Source organism: Pan troglodytes, chromosome 11 (assembly GCF_028858775.2).
Source record: "Pan troglodytes isolate AG18354 chromosome 11, NHGRI_mPanTro3-v2.0_pri, whole genome shotgun sequence".
Lineage (NCBI taxonomy): Eukaryota > Metazoa > Chordata > Mammalia > Primates > Hominidae > Pan > Pan troglodytes.
This window is the reverse complement of record NC_072409.2, coordinates 75,633,985-75,654,730: the sequence shown is the minus strand read 5'-3', so window position 1 is coordinate 75,654,730 and position 20,746 is coordinate 75,633,985. Positions and strand designations below refer to the sequence as shown.

The following is a 20,746-nucleotide window of genomic DNA, read 5'->3' as shown; positions in this document are numbered from 1 at the left end:
ATCGTTTTTTTTCTTGAGACCGAGTTTTGTTCTTGTTGCCTAGGCTTTGGAATGCAGTGGCACGATCTCGACTCACTGCAACCTCTGCCTCCCAGGTTCAAGCGATTCTCTTGCCTCAGCTTCCCAAGTAGCTGGGATTACAAGCATGCGCCACCATGCCCGGCTAACTTTGTATTTTTAGTAGAGACGAGGTTTCACCATGTTGGTCAGGCTGTCCTTGAATTCCTGACTTCAGGTGATCCACCTGCCTCGTTCTCCCAAAGTGCTGGGAGATAGTAATCTAATCTACTGCTCTCCTGTCTTATGACTACACCCACTCTGGATCTCTTTCTGCTCTTTGAATCCACAAAATTCATTCCTGCCTTGGGGCCTTTGCACTTACACTTTCCTCTGCCTTTTCCAAATTGCTTCTTTCTTTTATCTGGGACTTGCTTCAAGTGCTACCCATCCAAAGAGATCTTCCCCAACTAACCTCCCTCACCCCGTCACTTATTAGATCAATTTTCATATTTTTTCTTAGCACTTATTGCATTTGAAATTATATTTTTCTACACATCTCCCCTTTACCCATGCTCCATGTACAAGAACATCAGCTCCATAAACCCAGCCTTGTTCACACTGTATTCCCAGTGCTAGAACGGCAGCTGGTCCTCAGACAGCTTGCAGTAAACATTTGCTGAAAAAAGAAAGGGATTATAAAAATAATGCAAAGTTTGATCAAAATGAACAAAAACAAGCCTAAATGCTTCCTTACCTGTCCTTTATTTTACACACTGAAGTGCCCCTCTCTCTGCTACCTCCTTTGAGCTTGACTTCGTTGGCTTCTTCTGCTGGTAGCTCAATTCAAAGCCACCAGAGTTAAGCAGAAGCATGTGGTGACAGCTGAGCAGCAGCTCCTCAAACTAAGAAGCTATATGCCCTGTGATGTCTGAACTACAGCTAAGCCATGGTCTTGGTTTGCAATCAAAATAGCTGTATAATGTGGACACTATACAGCATCCCCCTGTGAATAAGAAAAAGTGCCACTTCCGGACACAGCCATAATATGGCAAGCTGACCACACATTTATGCCAAGAAAAAAGTGTCCCTTCCTCTGGGCAACACTGCCCTTTTCCAGACCACTCAGCTGGGCATGTGGAGCATGAACTAAACTTCAGCTCTTCTCACCCCATTCTGCTGAATACCATTGTGCTCTACTCCCACTCAGCAACCTTGCCTAGCTGCCTGGGATCCATGTAAAGCAAATCATACTTCTTAATTCATAGATTGCATTAAATCCAGATCAGGTTAGGAAATCCCATGCTGTAGGAGAATTGTTTGCATTTACTGAGTTGTCTGCCATATGCCAGACACTGTGCTAAGCACCATGAATATGGCTGTAAACTGGAAAGATCACAGTACCTGACCTAGAAATGTTAGAGGGTATTGAAGAAAATGTGCAAGAAAATACTTATCATTGATTAATTATAGTTCTAATAGTACTGTAGGGCCCTATTCATCCAGCCAGGTTTATGGCAGAGTCCCTAGCACTTAGCATCATGGCCTGTGATCACTAGCCTCCCTGGATGTGCACCAGGAAGGCCAGACCTCACTCCCCTTGCCAGCCCAGTTCATCTTCTTTTTTTTTTCTTTTGAGACGGAGTCTCGCTCTGTCACCCAGGCTGGAGTGCAGTGGCGCGATCTTGGCTCACTGCAAGCTCTGCCTCCTGGGTTCATGCCATTCTCCTGCCTCAGCCTCCAGAGTAGCTGGGACTACAGGCGCCCACCACCATGCCCGGCTAATTTTTTGTATTTTTGGTAGAGACAGGGTTTCACCGTGTTAGCCAGGATAGTCTCGATCTCCTGACCTCATGATCCACCCGCCTCGGCCTCCCAAAGTGCTGGGATTACAGGTGTGAGCCACCTCGCCCGGCCCAGCTCAGTTCATCTTAAACACTGCGCATGAGATCTCTAGGCACTCAGGTCAGTTTCTGCAGGAAGCTGGCTTCCTCTAGCCACACACTTTCTCATTTCCTCTAGCCTGCCTTGCGTGGCTAAACCAATCTGAGTAACGGTGTTGAGGGCACAGGTGTGAAAAGGCAGCATTCCCCGTGACTACAGCATCAGCCCTATGAACAGGAGGCAGACATTTCTTTCCTTTGTTTGCCCTGCAGCAGGGTAATTTCAAGTGTTGCACTGCCTGTTGCTTGTGGTTAAAGTCGTGCCCAGGGTGCAAGATCTCATGGTGGGCTTGGAGGGCTTGAGGCTCACCGTCTGAAGCAGGTCTTAACAATGTTATTCTGAGAAGCCCCTTCTTCAGGTTCCCAGAGTAAGTGTGAAATCTTCCCTGCTAGCTTTTCCTCTAGCTTATTATTCTTTGCATTTCCAGAATAATATATTTAGTAGACAGAGACCTAAGCCCAGAGTTCTGTACTTTGCCCTGTAATCCTGATGTGGGGAGACAGAGGGGTCCTTCCGGCAAGCTCCTGAGTTTTGAACATCCCATTCCATCTCTTTTGTTCCCTCAATTCCAGGGGTGGTAACTGCATGCTGAAGTTTCTAATATCTGGCTACTCCAGCAGCCTCATTTTGCTCTTTCAGTATTCCAGTCGTACAATCCATTCTTTGTATTAAATCTACTCTCTGAAATGTCTAGCATGGTTTCAGCTTTTCTAATTGGACCCTGACTGATACAAAAAAAGTCGATATAAATGTGTTTCGATCTCAAATGAACTCGATCTCTCTGTGTTTAACAGCTGTTATGTAAAGATATTTTGGGGCAGAAATGGATTCTTGTTGCAGCTCAGCCAATATTTCACAATTTGACCTTAGGCCAACCACTTAACCTCTGAGGGTATCCATTTTTTTACACAACTCTGTGGGTCTTCATTTACAAAATGAAGTTGAATCCTATCACCTCTAGAGTTCCTTACACCTTAACATTCTATGATGCTGTGGTTTAATCATTTCAGTTTCATCCCAAATTTCTTGTGAATAGTCCTCTAGATCTCTAAATTCCCTCTTTAGTAGATCTCTTTATATATTTTAATCACATGGAAAATTTGTTCTCTTTTACAGACATTGCTTTTATTTCCCAGGGCAGCCTACCTGTAGCCTAATTCCAGTTAAGTCATTTCTTCGCTAGAGTGGTTTTCCCAGGGAGAATTTAACCATCCCAAACAACATTACCTCTTTCTCTCTAAGGCAGCTTAAGAATGGCCTTGCCTCATGTTCTGGCACAATGAACTCCTAAACTCTCCTCCAACCCTATGAGTTTTGTGCTAAACCACTTTCTCTCTTAATACAATGCTGCATATTTCAGCTATTAATGCTGTCAAGTCAATATTCTGTCTACACACTCTTCCTGACATGGAGCGATAATAACAGTAATAAAAAAGAATAGACTAAATCTGTAACAGATGCCCAAGAGCAACTTGAGGTGAATAATTGTGGATATGAAACTGTCATCACTTACCTCACAAACATCCAGCTGATATCTGAGACATAATTTATATGAAAATGCGGAACACATCCTCAGCCAACCTCAGGTATCAACATGAAAGAAATATGGGGCCTTAGTGTTGAAGAAACTAATGGTACACTCTGTTAGTTTCTCCGGCCCCTGCCACACATAACAGTTTCAAGCACATATTCCTGCTAGAAGTTGGTTCATCTCTGTGCCAAATTGGTCCAATTCTTACATTTTGGAAGCAATGGCAGGATCTTGGGCCAGAAAGGCTGAAGCAGTTGGGTCTGGGGTGCTCTTCAATGAGCTGTATCCTTTAATGAGATCACATGGGCCTTCCACTGAAGCCACACCCACTACTAAGCTAGAGAATAAAATTATTGTTGAGAAGATGAGAAAGAAGAGAAAAACAGAATGCAACCTTGGATAATGCTGGTGATATTTTCTATTTTTAAGCATCATGTAATCACTCTTTTCCGTTGATGAATAACTCTTATTTCCAGGAAATAACAGTGGAAGAATGTGCTTTTTTGTGATCCAATTGAGATCTCTCAAACAATGTTTTTGGTGTGCTCCATTCATTGTCCTGAGGTGACAGATGAGGAACCACACACACCCAGTGAGGACCCTCTCCTTCCTCATCTTCTGGGCTGAGCACAACCCCATTGTTAGCCTTTCAGAGGGTTCTTCAAGAGCCACTTGACTCCTTTGCCAGGCTACCGAGGACTGGGGAGAACATCAAAAGGAGAAGGTACTTGAGTGTGGATGCCAAACACTAAGATAACTTTTCCAGCTTTAGAGTCATGACCAGGGCAATGCCTTATGTGATCATGTCTGCTCTCATTTTGGAGAGAGATCTTGCTTCCTTTCATTTTCATCCTCATCTTACAATTCATTTCATTTCCAACCATTCTATCAGGAAATGACTTATAATTTATTGACATCAAATACCGTGAAACGCATTTATGGCATCTGCTCTTGTTTAAATGAGTAACTGTCTGGTGGTCTGTGAGGTGGGTCATGGTACCCCTCAAACAGAAAGAGACACCATGGTGCTAAGCATTGGGTCCCACTTTCAGGTCCAGACCTGGGTAAAATTGTTCTGAGAGTAAAGTTTATTGTCTGCCTATTAGTCTTCTTTTCCTTTTATCCCTTAGAGGACCTCTTATCTCCTTTCCTTCTCTCTTAGACTGGTATCCTCATTTCTGTTCTTCCTTTAAAAATCTCCTTTCAATAGTGGATTTAATAAAGTCATTTACATTGAGTTATGTAGGGCAGATGAGGCTTAATGTGTCCATTATCATAATCAGTTAAGGGAAAAAGATAAGAAAACATGAGAGGGGGAAATATCCAGAGTAGTTTACATTTAAGAGGAAATAAACCCATAAATGGAAGAAGTATATATCTAATTGCAGAACTGAAGACATCAGTGAGGTGCTCAGGAACCTTTTTAAATCTAGTCATTCTGTCTCCATGACCACCAATTCATGGTTAATCTTGCCCAACTCTGAAGGCCCCAACAACAGACATCAAGATGGACATCTCTAATCTTAGGAGTTTGGCGTTTTGAGTGTTCTTCACTCTGGCTTGATATTGTGAGAATTTGCATCTCCAGTAGGATGGAGCTGGTCTAATTTTACGTGGGAAAGGCATTGGTCTCATTATATACATAACTGACATACTAAACAAGCACAAATTGTGATGTAATCAAACACAAGTGCATTTTTTTTGTCTCCCACTTCACCTTTAAAGTATATATTTTGGAGGAATCTTTTATAATGTTCCTGGATGAAAACTTTGCAAGTTCCTGGACTTTTTCAGTCATTCTTAGATAATAGACATCCCTCTAGTAACTTTGAGTCATGAAAATGATCTCAGTCCAGTAACCAGAATGTCTAGGAGAAGACATTAATGTAAACTATGGAGCTGATTTAAAAAAAATTATTTCTGCATTTGCAACTCTAAGGAAGAGGAAGTTCCCTGAGGGGCTCCAAGTGGTCCCACAAAAGTGTTCTTCACTGGGATTTAGATAAAGAAGGCAACGCTCCTTTCCCACTCCCATAAGGAATTAGAGACTCAGAATGACAACACCTCTTTCCAAAGAAACATCCTTATTCTGTTTACATGATGTCCTTGTTTATGACTTTGATATTGTTGGAGGGGTCAGGCGTCATGGAACTAGGTCTCCATCATACTTTGTAAATTATGCATTTAAGTATTTGTCTCACATCCACTATGATAAATTGTATGTATTCTAGAGATCCTTCAGTTGAAATTAAGAGATGAATAGATGCACTCTAAATCCCCTTATATCAATAAACTGATATTGCCCTTACTGGTTTCAATTTGAAAGTTGAGACCTGGTAGGGCCCCACTGATCAGAAATGTTAGAGATTCTCTATCCTGTAGCTGCAAACACAGAATACAGAAGTGGTACTTTCTGCCCAAACAATAGATACATGGATTGAGAAAGGCAGTTATTGATTGGACATCTGTTAGAGATCATAAAGCCTTGTATTTACTGCTAATTTAAACTTTCCTTCCTTATCAAAGGCCCACAGGACAGTCTGTCAAGTCTTTATAATCATGTCATGTTTCTGTAAGTCTTATTCTTTCTTTCTCCCTGGAAAACCAAATAGTAAGAACTATTTTAGTTGTGATCCTGCAGATGGAGAGTGAAGCAGGGATGCTCTTTCCACTGTGCAAGACAATGAAAAAAGTACTAAAACCAACCCACAGTCTCATTCCACCAGTGGTTTGTTTCACCAGCCTACACCTCATTACACTCCATGTCAACATAGGCATATTACTATTCTACTTAACAGCTGCAATGCTCTGGGTGGTGGTGATGGTGAGAGTGAGACAATCACCACAACCTGTCATGAATGCAAAATAGAATGTAGGAGCGAAAGTGCCACACTCCTTCCTAGTAGGTCATTGGTCAACATGAGTGCTTCTCTTTCATTCTGCCCCATCTCATCTTTTACCTTTGTAAAGGACCATTTTCTAGAATTCTGCACATATGTGGCAAGACTGTTGATTTCCTAAAGTTTATCACAACTCCTTTGTGTTTTCTCATGTATCTGTTGATAAATCTTTTATTAAACATAGCCTAGAGGGACTGACTAATTCAGTGAACCCTCCAAGAGGTTGGGCTTAGTTCTGAAGAAACTGGCATTTGAAATTCTTATTCAGCAGGACACTTGGTAAAGTCCTTTGTTGATACTAATATTGGCTTTATAATAGATAAATATAGATTCTTACCCTTAATATGGCTCTATTTTTATCCCTTGCTTTTATGTGCTTTCTCATTATGAAAGATATTCCTCTAGTAATCAAAAGACCTCCAAGGCTGGTGATGAGGTGATGGGCACCAGGTCAATGCAATCAGTTGAAATTAAGAGATGAGAAAACATAATGAACTGACTTACGAGACAGTAAGTCTTTTGATGCAATGAATGCCTGAGCGGTGAATCCACATACTACTAATGATGGCTTTAAAGAATGTCCACACATTCTATGATACTCCTTCTTTCAAGAAGTGGAGTTTAATTCTGTTCTCTTTGAGTATGGGGAATTAGTGACTCACTTCCAATGAAAGCACATGTTGGACAAGTGGTGGATAACTTCATAAAAGGCACTGCAACTTCAGCCTTTCTTTCTCACGTCATTCCCCCAGAGGAAGACAACATAATGGCATCAAGCAGCTGTGGAAGGGCCTGCAGGGTGAGGGACTTGGTCTTTCTGTCAAAAGCCATGTAAGTGAGCCATCTTGGAAGCAGCCCCATTCAAGCATAATTCAGATTATTGCAGCCCCATCCAGCATTTTGACTACAATGTCATGAGAGACTCAGAGCCAGAACTCTCCAGCTAAACTTTTCTTGATTTCCTGCCCCACAGAAACCATGAGATAATAATTGTTAAGAAGTCTCTTAAGTTCTGAGGGTAAGTTGTTATGCAGCAATAGATAATTAACACACCTCTGAGCCAAGGGATGCTTTCTGCATGTATCTGAGACATTGAAAATGAGAACCTCTTGATGATATGGAGGAAAAGGTGTTCATTGCAAGCAATAGATGGTTTCATCGCTTTAAGAAGAGAAGTGGTTGGCATAAAAATGAAGTCCTTGGGGAAGCTGCTAACAGGAGTAAAAAGCATTTGAGAATTTTCCAGTGAAGGTAACTGAAATCAATAAAGAAGGCTACTGTTAACAAGAAGTGTTTGATGTTGATGGAAAAGGAACCAAGGGAAAAACAAGACACTGTGAAAATGCCCTTCCCTAGCGCTTACTAAAAACAGAATCTTGGGGCATTCACATGTGTGGATTTGGCAGTAAACATTTTCAAAATAGAAAAGCTTAATTCGAACCAAGTTTGATTATCCTAGCAAGAATAAGGAATGCCTATATGTATTGTAAGAAGATTATTCTTCCTTAGCGCCTAGGGTTCTGCACTACCCCTTGAGATGTCTCTTTACTTTGCCTATACTTTTGTAAATAGGTGCTCTATTAATCTCTCCTTGACCTGCTTAATTTGAGAGTATCACCTCTCTCTCTTTTTGCTGGCAGCATCCTTAGAGGTCTTCCTGAGACCCCCACAATGTTGGGCCTTTGCTTGTGAGGGGCAGGGTCACATCATTTTCATTTTTGCTCCCAGGAGAGTGCCTAGACCCACAGTAGGTGGTCAATACAGTTTAATAAGTATGTGAACAAACAAATCCAAATAAGGATAAAGGAGGGGTGAGAAAGCCCCTTCATTATATAAATGTATTTTGCAACTGGGGAATAGGAGGGAAAGTTGCACAGCTTTAGTTTTGTTTTTTGTTTTTTTTTTTAAGACATAGGGTCTTGCTATGTTGCTGGACTTGAACTTCTAGGCTTATGTGATCCTTTCACCTCAGCCTCCTGAGTAGCTGGGACTACAAGCTTTAGATTCTTTTGAGATGAAACTTGACCTGTAAGACATCTGGAGAGAGGGCAAGTTTTGTGTTTAGGGACCAAGGCTTTGAAATCAGGCAGACCTTGCTGAATCCTTATTCTTCCTTCCTAGTTTCAGAAACTTAAGCAAGTCATTTAAACTTGTAGCTTCACTTTCTTTATCTATAAAGTGAAGATAATAATTCTTACCTCTAAGTGTTGTTATAAAAATCAATGATATCTGAAAAAGAAGAGATCATGTCTTTTATGGGAACATGGGTGGAACCGGAGGCTATTATCCTTGGCAAACTAATGCAGGAGCAGAAAACCAAATACCACATGTGCTCCTTATAAGTGGGAGCTAAATAAGAACTTATGAACACAAAGAAGGAAACATCAGACACTGAAGTCTACTTGAGAGGAAAGGTTGGGGGGAAGAAGAGGAGCAGAAAAGATAACTATTGGGTACTTGGCTTAAGAACAGGGTGATGAAATAATGTGTACAACAACCTGTAATCCCAGCACTTTGGGAGGCGGAGGCAGGTGGATCACTTGAGGTCAGCAGTTTCAGACCAGCCTGGCCAACATAGAGAAACCCTGTCTCTACTAAAAATACAAAAATTAGCCAGGCATGGTGGCGCACCACTGTAGTCCCAGCTACTTGGGAGGTTGAGGCAGGAGAACTGCTTGAACTTGGGAGGAAGCGGTTGCAGTGAACCGAGATTGCGCCACTGCACTCCAGCTTGGGTGACAGAATGAGACTCGGTCTCAAAAAAGAAAAAAAAAAGTACAACAAACCCCTATGACATGTGTTTACCTATGCAACAAACTTTCACATGTACCCCCAAACCTAAAGTAAAAGTTAAAAAAAAGTTAATGAGCTCATATCTGTAATGGCCTTAGAGTAGGGTCAGACACTGGGAAAGAGCTCAATAAATGAAAGCTTTTATGTTTGTTTTTTGAAAGCATTGTTCACCATTGAGTCCCAGTGCATAGAACAGTGCCTGACACCTAATGGGTACTCAATAAATTCTTGAAGAATGAATAAACGAATGGATAGATGAAATTCTAAGAGTTACAAGGATAACAGTGTATGATGTCATACCCTAACTATATATTACAATCTACTTACCTGCACTTGTTTTTTTAATTCTTCCCACCTGGAATATACTAATGATATTTCTTAATTATATTAATCTTCAACTCCAAGTTCATGCCCCAAATTTTCCAGAAAGATTTGTTCCATCAGTGCAGTTTACACAAATATATTCCTTCTCTGACATCACTTAGGACAGATCCTAATTAATGAGAAATGATAGAACAAGAAAACCACATGACTGATTTCTGATGGCAAGGAGGACTATTTGTGCAGTGGAGGCAATATCTATTAAGCTTCTTCAACCTAGTAGCCTCGTGACTAATAATAAGTACTCATAAACTCACCTGGTGTTTGCTGCTATGTTTTCCTCTTAGAGTCTTCTGTGCTGGCACATCAGGTGTGGGGTACACAAACTGGCCAAATCAGTTTTAACTGGTACCTGAATCGTGTGGAAGTCATTCCAAATGCCTCGTCTGTTCAGTTAACATAAATCTGCCCAGGCTTTGAAGATAAATACACTTGCTTTCTAATGAGATAGGAAAAGAATATTTAAGTCATCACAATTCTATTTTAGACCCTGAAGCCCTAGGAAATGACTCAGTCATCATGCAATGAGAGGTGAAGAGGACAGGATGCATTTCCAAGAACCATGTAATAGACAGAAAATTGGCCCTAGAATCAAATCGTCTGGGTTCAAATCCTGCCTTTGTTTCTTACAAACTCTTTGTTCTTGAGAAAATTGTTTAATCTTTCTGAAACTCAGATTTTTTCCTTTGAAAATGGGAACAATAGTTGGCCAACTTACCATACAAGGGTGTTCTAAGGATCAAATGACTTACTCTATGTGAAATGGCTTATCAGGCTATAAAGAGCTTTTAAAATTAAGTGAAATGGCCGGGCGCGGTGGCTTACGCCTGTAATCCCAGCACTTTGGGAGGCCGAGGTGGGCGGATCACGAGGTCAGGAGATCGAGACCATCCTGGCTAACATGGTGAAACCCCGTCTCTACTAAAAATACAAAAAAATTAGCTGGGCGTGGTGGCGGGCACCTGTAGTCCCAGCTACCCGGGAGGCTGAAGCAGGAGAATGGCGTGAACTCGGGAGGCGGAGCTTGCAGTGAGCCAAGATTGCGCCACTGCACTCCAGCCTGGGCGACAGAGCGAGACTCCGTCTCAACAACAACAACAACCAAAAAAAAAAAAAAAAAAAAAAAAAAATTAAGTGAAATATGCCCTAGCTCTTGTGCCCAGCTGCTGTAGTCTTACCAGCTGTGGTTCCCTGTGCTTAGGCAATGACTGTCAGTGTGGTTAGTGCTACAACAGACCTTAAAGCTGATGGATTCATTTAATAGTGCTCTCATAACAAAGTGCCAAAACTGAGTGACTTAAACAACAGAAATTTATTGTCTCAAAGTTCTGGAGGGGAGAAGTCCAAGATCAAGGTGTTTGCAGCCTTGACTCCTTCTGAGAGCTGCAAAGGGAACCTGCTCCACGCCTCTCCCCTGTCTCCCGATGGTTTGCTGGCAATCTTTGGTGTTGCTTGGCTTCTTGAAGCATCACCCTGATCTCTGCCTTCATCTTCACGTGCTATTCTTCCTGTATGTGTCTCTATGCTCAAATTTCCCCTTTTTTGTAAGAACGCTGGTCACAATGGGGATGGGACCACTCTAATGACCTCATCTTGATAAATTACATCTGAAACAACTCAATTCCAAATAAGGTGATGCTCTGAGGTTCTGGAGTTAGAACTTCAACTTATCAATTTTGTGGGGGACACGATTTGACCGCTAACACCGATGTACCCAGAATCCCTTGCCTGATCTGATTACAGAGAGGCAAAGCGTTGTTTCTGGGTTAACCTAACTCATCTTTCCTGAGGGTATTGTATTTCTTCTAGCCCACTGCCAGTAGGCCTCTGTGTCACCTTCCCTTTGGTTCTCAGACATCTCCTCCAATGTGGAATTAGATGGGAGAGGTCTACCATAGAAAGGATGAAGATTTTTATCACTCATGTTGTTCAGAACTGCTGGTGCAAGGCAATTATGAAAAGCAGACTAACTTTTACTTGGTTTTATTATTGGTGTTAAATTCTCTACAGAAAATACATTGCTTTATTGCCAGCATCGAGGGCAGATTGCTCTCACTGCCCTGACCTTGATAAGCCATTGTCTGACCTACCCCTATAGATCTCAGCCTGCAGTGGGAACAGCATACATTATTTCCCAGAAGGCTCCTCAATCCCTATGCAAATAGAATTTCACCAAGCTCATCCACAAATGAGCAAACATGCCCAGATATGCTTGTTAAGAAAAAATTATTCAAAACTTGCATAAAGGCCAAGAGAATGCAACACAGCCTCTCAAAGACAAGCTGGGGTGCGATTTAACAAGCCCACCCAAGGATTACTTAACTGTCTATGGGAGTGTATTGTCTATGGCTCAGCTATTTATTATTAATTAAAGACTCCAACTCCGTGAAGTTGTAGGTTAACTTGTAGGTTTTTGTCCAGAGATGCAAATAGTTTTGTGCACTATAAAAGATAACCCCTTAAGCCATTAACCTGGTATTCTTATTCTTTCTTCCTTAAATGTCTATAAAGTCCAGTTCCTTGAAATATTATTTTAATCAAATTTACCATCTATGTGGGTCTGTCATTAATGAGTTAACATCTTTATCACCCATCAAAATGGACCAATCAGCAGTAGAAGGTTATGGCTCAAGCTGCATTCCAATTTTTACAGTATGTGGCTTATTTCCACTATAATTCTCAGTGTTCCAAAGTCTGGTTGATAGAGACACTGATATTTCTTGTGTGGCAATTATTTCTACCTCTTCTTCCCTTTTCATTTGTGCCCTTGTTAAAGCCTCCTCTACTCACTGCTACACATTTTTTTCTCAGTTTGAGAAAGAACTAGAGGGAGGAGGAGGAAAAGTTTTGTTCAAACATGTAAAGAAGCATTAGAAGTTAACTTTTGAGTAGAAAGTATGGTGGAATATCTTTCAGTTGTACTATATACCTGCAGCACAACAAGACCACTGTGGGCTGAGATCTATACGGGCAGGTCAGACAATGACTTATCAAAGGCAGGACAGTGAGAGCAATCTGCCCTGGATGCTGGCAATAAAGCAATGTATTGTCTGTAGAGAATTTAACATCAATAAGAAAACCAAGTAAAAGTTAATCTGCTTTTCATAATTGCCTTGCAGCAGCAGTTCTGGGCTCTGGGTGCCTGAACAGAGAGGAGTCATGAGCTCTCACTGGTAAAGAAAAATACAAAAAACAAAACAGAAACAAACAAACAAAAAACTGGGAGGGCTTTGTCACTGGAAATTCATTCTCTCTAAGACTTTTTCTAGGATTCCTACATATGCAATTTCTTGTTTTTTCAAAACCTAACTGACAAGAGATTATGAGGAAGGATGGTAAATTCCTTGTTTCACTAAAATTAAAATTTCTTTTTAAAGCCCCAAAGTTGGTCATTGCTGTGTGCATTTCCAGGTTTTGGTTATGTAAAAAGATGTCAAAATGAAAGATTTGGCAGAGACCCTTATGCAAGAGATATTAGATATTTAATTGAGTTGCAAAGCAGATCGCCTTTCTTTCAGAGAAGAGAATTAAAAGTCAATTACTCCCCTAACCTTTATCAGGAATATAAAAGAGTCTAGATAGGTAGAAATGAAAGGAGCACTTATGACAAGGAATTCTTTGAAGAGAGCTGTGCCGTGAGTCCCACTCACCATCCCTTTCCCAAAAGGAGGGGCAGAAATGTTCCTTGGAGAGCTTATGTCCTCTGAATTGAGGGGACACAGTGGTTCTTGGATGTAAAAAATTAGATTATTAAAAAATAATCAGTCCTTCCCTCTCCATCTCTATGGGAGTAGAGATGCCCTTGACTTATTACCCTACCATGTGACTTGATTTGCCAGTGGGATGGTAGTAGATGTGATTCAAGCAGGGGCTTGGAATGTGCTTATGCGGTGAGTATGACATCTGAGTTTGTGCCTCTGCCATTTTCATGGAAGAACATGCCTAGCTGGACACACTGTCCAAAGAGAATAACAGACTCTCAGAGTAGATCTGCCGTTCCAAACAGCCACAGGTATGAGAATAATCTATTATCATTTTAGTCCACAGAGACTTGGGGGTCTTATTATGCAGCATAATTGTAGTCATAGCTGATGGATATTGTTGGCTAACTGCTTTGATGGCAGAGAAAAGGAGAGTTGTTACTTGCTGTATTGGAATCAGCCCTCTGAGTTTGTCCAGGCAAAGATACACCTGAATGTTTCCTGTGGATCAGATGTGTGCTCTGTGCTAGAAAGAGACTTAGCATGGGGGTTATCAAGCATGACTGACAGATTTGGCTGGGAAAGAAACAATGGGCTCTTATTTGATTTAAACAGTTTATTACTCACATAGACAGCAAAAGCAAGAGTACCAGCCCTTTGGGTCCTTTGTTCCACAGGATAGCACCAGAACAAAAGGGGCAGGATGACTGCAACGTGAGTGGTGGAACATCCTGTTGCTGAAGAGCCCTTGCCATGCTGAAGCAAGCAGTTTTATAGCCTGCAGCTGTACCCTAAGTGGGAGTGCGACAGAGAGCCTCCTGCCTTGTCAGGCTCCAGGAGGCAATAACGAACTGTCTCCTGACAGCCTTTTAAGAAGATACGGAGGCAAGTTAGAGATGGCCTTGTAGTAAGTAGCTCCTTCCACACTCTATATTATCGTTAGTCTTCTGCTCACAAAAGTGTTTGAATGTACTGCTACCAGAGTATTTCCAGATTCCAAAATTGCAAGCAAATTTTCAAGTGCTGAGATGAAATCAACCGCAGTAACAAAAATATACTAGCTCCATTTATTATTACCCAGATTATCAAAGATCTTTTTTAAGGTGTAGCCACTGATCCAAGTAATCATGATACAGAAAAAAAATCACTTTGATTGTGCAATTTTTTTGTTACTTTAAAAAAGCTTGCTTATAAGGCTACTGTGAATAAAAGCCCTTCCAGATGAGAACTCAAAAATAACAGCATATTTTTGCAGAGACTCTGGTTGAGTTAGGACTTAATGAGAAAAATTTTACTGCTTTTGGGGAAAGCAATACAAATACAAATTTTGTGAATTTGCTTATGCACCTTTATGGATATAGACAGTACTTATTAAATGTTGAAGCAAAGCATGAATGATTCTATGGAAAGTGTTGGCTGTCCTGTTCATATTCTGCATAAAGCTGCTCACAGAGCATCTGATGTCCTTTCTATTGACACCGAAGTAATTGTCATGAAATTCTTGTACTTTGGCATTTATATTGTTTGTGCAATTAAAGGATTTTTGTAATTGGTATTTGGTATTCTTCAGTTCTCTTGCATTCCAAAGCCCATTGGATCTCTTTAACAAATGCAGTTGAGAGACTCCTTAGTTAGTTTGAAACACTGAAGTTAAATTTTAATTCTAATGGAAAGGCCTCCAAATTTTAAGTAATCTAATGAATGAAAACCTACTTCATTTTTTATTTTTTATCACTCACAGTTTTCAATCTCTTCAGCAATATGATTATGCAAATTGAAACAAAACCCAACAGTATTATTGAAGACTATTCCTTGAAGAAAGCTGTGGCATGTGTTAGAGAAAGAAATGATAGAAAATTTATCCCTTTAAGTGTCATGGCTGTTTTCAAAGGACAAATTTACTATGAACAGGAAAATAAATACCAAACTGAAGAGGATAATTATTACATCACTTGACTATTTTTTATAAATGGATTTTATCCCTTGAAGAATTTAATTGTTTTATAGGGATGCTACTAAATACTCTTTCAGCATGTGTAGGGTTGAAGAAGAAAGGATTTAAAATTGATGACCATGCTTTCTTTTTTTATGTATCAGAATTTAAAAATTGTTGATCAAGAGATTTATTTTAATGCTGAAGAATGGAAAAGCAAGTTATGCCATGAAAGATGGCATTTTGTGTGGCAACAAATAAAATTTAAAGAGCAATTTTTAGAGTCGTTAACTTTATGCCAGTATGTGTTCAGTATATCAGCTCATAATGTTAGTACTGAGAGTGGCTTCTCATTAATGAATATTCAATGAACAAAAGAACAATATAAGTTGGATGTGACCACTGTTGAAGCTACATTACAATGTAATGGGAACACAGACTATAATTGCAAGAAATTTTGTAAGCAAATTCTGCAAAACAAGCAGCTGCTGGGGACAGCCAAATCATCAAGGAAATGCAATTTTTGAGAGGCATGTCATTTAGATTTTTATCAGCTATTTCAGATAAACATCAGGTAATTTTTAGTACAATATACCATTTCTAATACTTTTTAAAATTTCAATCTGCAATGCATAAGCAATTCAAAATAATTCAAATCTACCTGAGTGTCTCATATTTTTATTTGTGTAATCAGACAAACCTAGCTAGGGGTCAAGTGAAAGATGATCCAGGACCTTCCAAAGCTAACTAATTTACTTAGGAGCCAATCTTTCACACAAGCAGACCATGAACTAAAGAGGAAAATATCCACGGTAAATATAGGTTCCTCAGGTAAATCCCAGAATCCTAGAGATTGCCTACAGCCAAGAGAAGAAATCCCATCACTAATTCAGCCCTGTGTCAATAGCCTAACAGCTGGAAAGACGCACAGAAAGACAGTCAATCCATTTGTTGTACAAATTTCTCAATACTTTGCAAGTTGTTATTAAAAATGACAGTTTACATAAAAGTCACTTGTGGTTCTTGCCAACTACAGACAAAACTAGCACTGACCCCTTGAAGATGCTTCCCTCAGAGGAGTTTGGTTTGCTTTGAGCACCCACAGAATGTGTAATCGATCTGCCCAAGGCCCCCCGATCCCTGGGGGTGGCTAGAAGACTCTGGGTTCCATTCTTAGTGTTTCTTAAGTAGCAGCAGCACTTCCATTAACATATTCCCTACTTAGAAGGTAAACTTCATTCATACAAATATTCTCTGGGGTTTTTCTTTCTTTCTAAAGTACTTCTTGTAATGGCCTCTCAAAAAATTTTTACATTTTCTCTCCTTGTTTTCTTTTTTCTTTTATTTATTATTATTATTATTATTATTGAGATGGTGTCTCGCTGTGTTGCCCAGACTGCAGGGCAGTGGCGTGATTTCGGTTCACTACAACCTCCGCCTCCCGGGTTCAAGTAATTCTCCTGCCCCAGCCTCCTGAGTAGCTGGGATTACAGGCGCACATCACCGCGCCCTGCTAATTTTTGTATTTATAGTAGAGATGGCATTTCACCATATTGGCCAGGCTGGTCTTGAACTTCTGACCTCAGGTGATCCACCCGCCTTGACCTCCCAAAGTGCTGCGATTACAGGCATGAGCCACTGCACCTGGCCCCTTGTTTTCATTTTACACCAAGAAGCATGTTGCTGTATCCAGCCCTTTTACAAGGGCTCTACTTCCATCCATGGCGGCGCATGAATGTAATTAGCTAAATCCGAAGACCGTTCTTTTGCTTCCAGGTTACCTTTAGGACAGGCGATGAGGAATAGCACCAGCAGGTGGGATTGCTGGCAGAACTAGGCCAGCACTCCAGGTAGCAACAGTGCTTCAACAACGCGATGGTTACTGAGGAGGAATCTGAAGTTGCACTAAGTGAAGTCTAGAAGATGCCCTAGAGGCAACTCACCAACCTGAGTTCAGCTCCATGAAGTAAAATTCATGATGCACTTCTACTAAAACAACGACAACACAATGGAAGGCTTTAGTGGAAAAAGCAGTGGATTTATACTCTTACAGATTTATGTTATGATAGGTCTGAGTTCAAGTTTTCACCATAAAGAAATCAGTCTTTTAAAATTGGTTTCCTCTTCTGAAAAAAGAGGTGGCTGGGGGAATGCCTTTCTCATAATATTGTTATAAAATATTTAACACACAGCAGGCTGCCAATAAATGTTATTTTCTTTTCCCCCTTCATTTATTCATACCTCTCTATAATTATTCAATACACACATATTTACTGAGCATCCAGTAGGCATCTGTATTCTGGTAGGTGCTAAAGATACAATGAAAAACAAAACAGAAGCAAACCCCCCAACTCCAAGATTCTTGCCCTTATGGTATTTAAATTAGAGGAGGCAGATGTTAGTTAGACACAAAATAATTATAACTGTGACAGTGGGTATGTAGGGCGTTTTATTAAAGATGCTATACTTACTAGGGGCTTCAGGTAAGCTTTCTCTCTAGAAATTAAAATTGAGTGTAGATCCAAAGGCTAAGTAAGAGATAATTGGGACCAGCATGTACGAAGTTGGGAGGGAGCGTGGGGCATTCTAGGGAAGGAAAAGAGTCACCAAGGATAGTGCATTTTGGAAAGTATAAAGAAAAGCAGAGAGAGTTAGCATTTGGATTGCTCTTATGTGCAAGACCGAAGTAGATGACATCACAACTCTCCGCTTAGCCCTAAAATTCAGTGCATATAACTTCATGTTCCACCACACTGGCGATTTGTGGACTGACTCAGTGCATAGCCATTGATTAGATTTTCTTTAATGGCCATTCAATTCAATTATTCATTGGACAAAGTAACCAGATCATAAACAATTATTTCAGTCTTCTTAATAACACATTAGCTTGATTACAGCAATAATTGGGAAAGAAGACCCAGTTAATTAGCTTAGGGGAAAATGGGTTTCCCCGTATATACAGGGCTTAATGTAACCTAATATGGTTTGGTTAGAATCTAGTTGGAAATGGAAAGATGTGTTCATGACAAGCTAGTTTAGGCTTTAAAATTATGTCTTTGTTTATGATCTTGTTGTACTGATCTCATGTTGACCTGACATGACCTGATATATTATGCATGGCTTCTAGTAGCCAAGGATATGTCCATATATCTGTCAGAGAACCTTCATCAGCAGCTCAAACCTCAAGTGTTTAACAGAGCAAAATACTGTGCTATGATGTGAGCAAACTAAGACATATAAGAGATCATTTCTGAAGTGTTTATCCCCAAGTGCAGTTTAGTAGAGCAAGCATGAGATTTGGAATTACTCAATCTAGGGTTTGAAGCCAAGCTTGGCCGTAAGCTGTGTGGCTTTGGCAAATGACCTAAGCCATCTGAATCCTCAGGCTCCTCATCTCTAAAATGGGGATTATGGTACCCATTCCTCAAGATCAAATGAGATCTGATACACAGGCTTATATCCAACACATATCACATTCTTTCCTTCCTTTATAAGTTAGCTGAGGAGGCTGAACATGCACCATGAGAGAACTTATGGCCCCAAACAGCAGCTCCAAGTGCCTAAAGGGGCTCCACAGATAATAGCAGCAGAGTCCAACAGAGGGGATGTCAGGGCAGGACTCCAGAGGGAGAGGGAACAGTCTCTGGGTTTGAAGGATTATGCCACCTAGAGAAGGGGACATATACAGGGGTCACTATATGTGTCCATCAGACTCATCTGCAAAGGGGCTGGTGTGTATGAGAATCATAAAATAATTAAGAATGTGTGTGGCTGCCTTAGTCTGTCCTGCTATAGAAAAATATCACAGACTGGGTAATTTATAAATAATAGAAATTTATTTCTCCCAGATATGAAGGCTGGGAAGTCCAAGATCAAGGCACTGGCTTTCAGTGTCTGGTGAGGACTTTCTTGCCCACATGTGGTAGAAGGGATAAACATTGTGTCCTCACATGCCCAAAGGCGACAGAGTAAAGGGAGATGGAAGGGGAGAGCTCACTCTCTCGAGGGCTGTACTTCCACCCATGGGGGTGCCACCCGCATGACCTAATCACCTGCTACAAGTCCCACCTCTTAATACTATCACATTGCCAATCAAGTTGCAACAGACGAGTTTTGGGGGATATGTTCAGGCCATAGCAGTGACTAAAAAGACCAATGTGCAAACGGCTGTCCTTTGCTTTTTATACACAAAAAGCACCTGCTCAACAAATTCTTTCATTTCTTCAGCTCAAAAGACACCAACTCTAAAGGCAGGAGGGGACCAGATCTGCCAGAACTGGTTATTGTTGTGCTAAGAGGACCTACGCAGGGGAACCAGCTACCCTTGTTATCCTCATCTCAGAAAGAAACTGAACTCCCATTCTGAGAAGTCCAGTATCTGTTTTCCAAAGTCCTATGCACCCCTCAGGCTGCAAGAGAATTCTGTCGGTGCCTACCTGAAGCTGGTTGCAATCTCCTGTTAAAATCATGATCCCATTAGTCGTAACACTATTAATCTTCTTATAGACTGTGAGACAGAAAAACCACAGGCAGTGAAATAACAGCTGGTTGGGAGTGATGAAACTTTAAAAAGACACAGTGGAGAGGCCTGGTGTGAAACCACACCAAAGCCCAGCCTTCAAACAGCAAACCCGATTACTATCCCCCACAGGCTGGCTGAAACACGTTTAGAACTGAAAAGATCCACTAGGTGGGTGTGAGAAGCCTGACATGCCCATTACTCATGTCACTCACTGCTTAAGCCCTGGAAGAAGCAGCCAAAAAAGACAATCTCTGGGCTCACAAATATTCTGACCAGCCCACAACATGTTTCTCTCCCTTCACTTCCCACACTTACCCATTGTCAGAGGTGACACAGCCATTGGCAAGTTGCCTAGAGAAAGATCTGGGTGCAGGTTAGAAGGTTTCTTACTCTCTCAAGACTCAAATTTTTCTCAGTACCTGGTCTGGGCTTGAGCTATGTGCTAGCTTCAAGAGGTATATTATTTAAGTGAAAGGAGAATAACAGTAGCCAATCAGTTCAGCCCCAGGACATGGCAGTGTGAAGGACAGGAAGGCTGCCAAATTTCTCAGGTCCCAGTGAGCCAGGCCTGGATATGAAAGTTGGACTTATTGCAGGTATGAAATCATCCCAGCCTCCTCCCACGAGCCAGGCTAAAAGATCAACGAGAAAAAGCAAGTTCTGATACTCGGTTGGAAATTATTGTCACATGTGGGGCTGCAGAGTGCAGGGAAAACAGTGCTGCTTGAGAAAGAACCAGCAGAGCCCAGTGTCATCGATGTAGGACAGTGTTTTCCCAGTGACCTATGAGATGTATGACATGGTAACTATGCTTTGTTTTCACAGATGTTTTCTTTTTATGTTTTGCAAACAAAAAAACCTCCTTTATGAGGATGAGGGGAAATTGAAACCCTTCTACATGGCTGGTGAAGAAGCTTTGAAAACAGCCTGGCAGTTCCTTAAAAAGTTAAATATAGAGTTACCATATTACCCAGAACTTTACTCCTAGGTGCATACACAAGGGAATTGAAAACATGTGTCCACAAAAAAAAAAAAAAAAAAAAA

The 20,746-nt window shown here is 40.8% G+C and overlaps 1 long non-coding RNA gene across 3 annotated transcripts in view; it reads left to right on the top strand.

The window, feature by feature from the left end:
- Positions 1 to 20,746, top strand: part of LOC104007909 (uncharacterized) — a 378,770-nt gene that overhangs the window by 244,527 nt on the left and 113,497 nt on the right. For 2 of the 3 annotated variants that reach the window (XR_010148714.1, XR_010148712.1), the window contains one exon: positions 13,925 to 15,485. The exons of the other annotated variant lie outside the window; for it this stretch is intronic. This is a non-coding gene — a long non-coding RNA (uncharacterized LOC104007909). Of the gene's footprint in view, positions 1 to 13,924; positions 15,486 to 20,746 lie in introns of those variants that run through there. 3 annotated transcript variants of the gene reach the window in all.